At 44.8% G+C, this 6,000-nt stretch overlaps 1 protein-coding gene across 3 annotated transcripts in view; it reads left to right on the top strand.

The window, feature by feature from the left end:
- Window positions 1–1,535: 1,535 nt before the first annotated feature.
- NXNL2 (nucleoredoxin like 2) overlaps window positions 1,536–6,000 on the top strand; it is an 849,641-nt gene continuing 845,176 nt past the window's right edge. For all 3 annotated transcript variants that reach the window (XR_011202172.1, XR_011202173.1, XM_069227572.1), the window contains exon 1: window positions 1,536–1,624. The gene's annotated coding sequence lies outside the window, so the exon portion shown is untranslated. The remainder of the gene's footprint in view (window positions 1,625–6,000) is intronic.

The following is a 6,000-nucleotide window of genomic DNA, read 5'->3' as shown; positions in this document are numbered from 1 at the left end:
AGATAGTCCACTATTCTCTGTACATTGATGGAATATGCATGCTTCCTATTACGATACAGGTGGAATGTAGCTGCAAGAGGCACAAGTTGAAAGTGTGCAGTCCACTGCCCCCAAAACATGTGGGAATCCAGCTAAGCCATAGAAGCCTTGCTTTTTCCAGTTGTTGCTGTTGTGTTTTGGAGAACATGATGTACTGGGGTGTCAGGTTGATGAAGGCATCCAGGACGGAGGGTAGGAATACCGAGGAGGATGGCTGCGAGATTCCTGCCTCTCTGGTTGTGGTGGTTTGATATGACCCAGATAGCAGGACGTGTAGGACTGCCATCAGCTTGGCCTGTGGAGGAATGTTGGTGCACCTCTGTGATGTTGCCTGCAGCCTTGGTGCAATCATGTTCAGGAGCTGTATGATGGACTCCCTTCTGAGCCTGTAGTAGGTGATATTCTCCTCCTCCCTAAAATCAATGAGGGTAGTCCTTTGGTGGTAAACACGCTCCCTTCTCCTGCACTGGCTACATGTTGGTGGTGGTGGTCTTCTTGCTGCTCCTAAATGAAGTATGAGTGCCTCCATGGCATAGTTGAGCTTGCTAAAGTGCTTTGTGTATGTTCTGTTTATTTCCCAGTGCCAATGCAGCATTTCTTATACCTGGGTTGCCGGTGCGCAGAAACTTTGATGCATTTCAGGCTCTGCACACCGCTTGTCAATGATGCATCACTTTTCCATAAACCTGTAAATATTGTTGCGTCGGTTCTACGTTGGATTCTATGTGGGAACGCCTACCTTGCATATGCTGAATGTTGCGTGATGTAACCATTTCAGGCACAGGAAAATTCTGACGCAGGACACCGAAAAGTTATGCATTGGCCGTGATGCATCACATTAGGGAGCACTGAATGTGCAGCCACCGTGTCAAAAAAAGTTATGCAACAGCAGCGCAAGCTCCTTGTTAATATGCCCCCAATTTCTTTGATTCAGCTTTGCATGTTCCTGAAAGATAGGAAGATGGTGTCTTTAGTCCATCAAAGTGTTAGTCGACGTCATTGTTATGAAAATAAAAACCAGACACTTTTATCCAGACCACTTTTTTCCTATTTTTTCCCAAAGAACTCAAAATGTAGCTATGTGTCGGCCATTTTCTCGGTCTCCTCCAGTGGAATCCACAATCCCTGGCTACCATTAGAATCCCAAATATGTTGGGAAACAAGGAAACAAATTTGGCGTGACTAGATTATGCGAACAAAAAGTTATGGCGGCCTAAGCACAAACTATTCCAAATAGCCAAAAAAGGCTTAACACTAGGAGCCAACAGGGAAAGAGTTAAGGTACAAAGTTGTTTGTTAAATACATTGAATTAAGTCAGAAGTCTGGTATGATTATGTATCTCTTCCACTTTCGAAGTGTCATGATGCTGGATATTGAAAATTGACCATACGGTGGCAGCAGAGAGCCTAAAAAGCTTCAGTCAGTCTGTCGCTGACCCTAGAGAAAAGCGGCATTCCTAGGAGGCGGGGAAGCGTTGTAATTCCTGCGGGTGGAGTTTACTGATAGCTAAGAGAGAGCTCAGGCAAGAAAGTCGAGGACAGGGAGAGGTGGCGTTCGTTTACTGACATAGCTAAAGCAGCAACAGTAAGTACGAGATGGGCGTGCAAACGTAAAAAGAGAACTGGGAAATAGACACAGGCCGGCAACTCTCAAGATGTCTGGTTAGAAACTAAATCAAAATGTTTAGATTATAATGTTTGTTAATGCAATTGCGCTGCCATTGGTATCCTCTCGAAGCTTGAGATTCATTAACTAACTGCTGTAAAAAATGCGTTCCTCAAGATTATATAGTTGCTGTTATTTTCCAGTGTGGTGGTGTGGTTGGAGTTGTTATGTAGTGTATGGTGCAGTGAGTCAAACAAGCACAATGCCCTCCCGACTGAATAGTTGTTACTAAAGTGGAAAGGATTGCATTTTAAATGGCGTTTATAATGAGGCTACTCTGCTGGCCGTTGCAAAATCTTATGGGCGAGATATTTACTGCAAAATAGCTGTAGCTTTCCCTTCACCACGTGTCAGAAATATTTTTTCAGGCGGATAAACAAACCTCCAGTACTGTGCTTGAAATGAACAAATAGAAGTGCAGGTACTCTGTATCGCAGTACCTGCTTGTTTCTGACAAGTGCCGGTACTCTCTTATGAAAAGTATTACGTTTTTCTTGAGAAGAGCAGGTGCTCTCCCTCTCAAAATAAAAAAAGTGCCGGTACTCAGTACCGGACTGTACCGGCCCATTTAAGCACTGCTCCAGTGGAAATTACACATATGGAGAAAATGACTATACTAGTATTTTTTGGAACCTTTTATATTACTGTGTTTATCTAATTCAAGCCCGCGTTTGTTTAGGTATGTGGTTGCTCCAAAAGCTCCTTATGCAGATTCCTGGCGCATTGCCATAGTAAATATGGGCTACTTGCCATACCTAAAATGTATAGATTCTGAGGAACGCTCACTTAGTGAATATTGGGCATTCGTCAGCTCTGACGCGGATTCCAGGCTGCACCAAATTGGTGTCAGCACTCAAGAAGGGTATTTCTCACATGGGACTCAAATGGTGTTTTGTCCAGTTGTCAAACTAATATTACTAATATTTTCATCGTTGTTAATATTTTATAAAATTAGAACGTTGTCTGCCACATTTGATAAAAGATCCTGAAGTTGGAGATTGTCTTGCTGTTAATGAGACCAAGCGCGTGGGTTTGTTTGAGGCGTGAGTAAAGTTGGTTGTGCTGGACACCTGTAAAGGGTTTGTTAGGTAAGTATCTGCTGATATACATGTGCATGTAGACTAGCCACTCCAGGGGCGCAGTACAGGCCCCTGCATCCCCTGCAGCGCGTGGGGGGAGACGGGACGAACCCTTCGATGGGGGGGGGGGGGGGCTTTAGCCCAAGGTCAGTGAATTGTTTGTGACTTATGGGAGACTCACGGCCGCTCATTGCATTTTGAATGGGAGGTCATTTTGCGTTATGCCACAGAGCCTCTACTTCCTAATGGCAGGGAAGCTACAGCAGTGAGCCATGTATATAGAATATAGTCAAAAGTTTTATTTTCACTGCATTTTGTAGTATCCTGTATTTCCCCGTGCCCTAGTTTAGTGTGCTGCGGCATGGAGTGTTGTCTATATGTTTCCCATAATCCACTATTGTCTGGTTAAAGAAGGCAAAGAAGGCCTGGAGGCTAGGGTGACCAGATTTTGAAAATAAAAAACTGGGACAAGTTAGACATAAAAGTAGGACTGAAACCTTTAGTCTCACTTTTATACCTGGCCTGTCCTGTAAAAGAGAGAGAGAGAGAGAGAATGAAAATATATACACACATACGAGAGTAGGCAGCATACGTATTTAAGACTCAAGAGGTGCATTCTGCAGCACACAAAGAAAGAGGAAAAAACTTCTCAGGGTTGTTTTTGTGCAGGAAGGCGTCATCCTGCGCAAAAACAATCCTGCATGCAGCACATGCACCCTTGTACCATGGTGTAAGGGAGGCTGCGTTAGTACTAAGCAGCCAAAAGGGCTCCAGCACAGGGGGAAAGGAGAGGAATTTATTGTACTGGATAAATACGGCAGGATGCTGCCCTTTCTCGGTGATGCAGGGCAGTGCAGCACAGTGGTTTGCAGCACTGTCCTGCGTCACAAAACCCATAAATATGGGCATATGTCTTTACAACTTAAAAACGGGCCCAATTTGCAAATGTGGGCCATTTTTTTAGCCATCTGATTCACACGTGGGGCAACTTTTATTTTCATGCTTGGCCAATTTTCTGTCCCAGTCTGACCCTGACCTGCACGCCTCGAGGAAATATCTTTACAAATGTAACAGTGATAAACATCAGATTTAGCTTACATGCCTCAGCAATCAAAATGTATGTTGGATTTTGGTAGTGTGAGCGTTTAATTTAGCATGACTGTCTCTTTCTAAGGCCCACATTCCCAATAACCCTGTATTTGGGTGCAGTAATCACAGCTGGGCAAATAGCAATAGCGTGGGGTCCGTTTATTCCGCAGTGCTGTATTAACTGTGCAATCAGGGCCGGCTTTAGGACTGGTGGCGCCCTGTGCAACAGTTTATTAAGGCGCCCCACCCAATGACCTCCTTCTCGGTTTCACTCACTACCACCTGGCAAATGTGCCCCTCATCTCTCCATCGCTCCCCTTTCACATACATTCCTGTGTTTTAAAGCACTTGTAAAGGCTGGCATTACTAATCCACTCAGCTAGCCACTTAAAATATAGGGGCATATTCAAGAGCCCCTAGCGCCATTCTAACCCCACCTTAGCATCATTTGTTTCAAGCTAATGTGGCATTAGAAGGCCAAAAACGCGGTGCCATATTTACAAAGTGGTGCAATTCATGCATTTCGCTACTTTGTATCCCTTTGCGCCGCTACACGATGTCTGCGTCAGGCATAATGTATGCAAAGGTGGCATTCCTCTGTTTTGGGGGGCCAAATAATGGCACAAAGAAATTAGACAGATTTCTTTGCTTCATTCATCTTTGCTTGGAGCAGGCGTTAAAAGGAGACTTCTGTTGGTTACAATGGGCCACTGTGTGCTTTGCAGGATTAGCATCAAAATATTTTACGCTAATCCTGCAAAGCGCCAGACTAGCGTAAAAAATTCAGACACTAGTCCTCTAACTACCACCATGTTGTGCCATATTTTAAATACATCCCACACATGGTGGCGTTAGGGGAGTGCTAAGGGGCGCAAGAAAAGTGGTGCAGCGCTGTGTGCAGCGCCACTTTTTTCAAATATGCCCCAGAGCCCCTAGTGCCATTCTAACGCCACATTAGTGTAATTTGTTTTTAAGCTAATGTGGCATTAGAAGGGCAAAAAGCTGTGCCATATTTACAAAGTGGCACAATGCATGCATTGTGCCACTTTGTAACCCTTTGCGCTACATCATGTCTGCGTTAGGAGGGCCAAAAAATGGCGCTAAGAAATATGACAGATTCCTTTGTGTCATTTTTTTCCACCACTTTTAACGCCTGCTCAGAGCAGGCATTAAAAGGAGGCTTCCATTGTTTACAATGTGCTTCTGGGTGCTTTGCAGGATTAGCGTCAACATTTTTGATGCTAATCCTGCAAAGCGTCGGGCTGGCATAAAAATTATGATGCTAGTTCCCTAACTACCGCCACGGTGAGCCATATTTTAAATATGACGCACACATGGTGGCATTAGGGGGTGCTAAGGGGCACAAAAAAGTGGCGCAGCACTGTGTGCAGCGCCACTTTTTTCAAATATGCCCCATAGGGCAGTGCTAAATTTGCACATAAAAAGGTGCTGTGCCCAAAGCCTTCCTCTTAAACACGTGGCTGCTGCAATTAAATGTGTGCACATGGAATACAAAGGCAGCGTAATCGTGAAGCCATCTCAGGCCTCTTCAATCCATTTACAGGCGCTCCCTGCCTCTTCCACTCGCTCTTGCGGGTTTCTGCTTTTTCCCATTGTGACGCTTTTTCGTTTTTCTCTTCCTCAGTCTTTCCCATATGTGTCTTTTTCTCGCAGGAAATGGTTGAGGCAGAAAAATAAGCGCCGGCCCTCAAAATTAAGTGCCAGTGCTCCGCACCGGCAATAACAAGCACAAATTAAGCACTGCCATAGGGGCATATTTAGGAGCCCCTAGTGCCATTCTAACCCCACATTAGTGTAATTTTTGTACACTAATATGGTGTCAGAGGGCCAAAAACACTGCGCCATATTTACGAAGAGGCGCAATGCATGCATTGCGTCACTTTGTAACCCTTTGCGCTACATTATGCTTGCGCCACGCATAATGTATGCAAAGGGGGCATCCCCCTGTTAGGGGGGCAAAAAAATGGCGCAAAGAAATCTGACAGATTTCTGTGAGTCATTTCTTTCCTGCCCTTTTAACCCCTGCTCAGAACAGGCATTAAAAGGAGGCGTCCATTGGTTACAAAGGGTCTCTGGGTGCTTTGCAGGATTAGCGTCAAGATTGTT

The sequence above is a fragment of the Pleurodeles waltl genome, chromosome 1_1 (genome assembly GCF_031143425.1).
Source record: "Pleurodeles waltl isolate 20211129_DDA chromosome 1_1, aPleWal1.hap1.20221129, whole genome shotgun sequence".
NCBI lineage: Eukaryota > Metazoa > Chordata > Amphibia > Caudata > Salamandridae > Pleurodeles > Pleurodeles waltl.
This window is presented reverse-complemented; position numbering and strand designations above follow the sequence as displayed.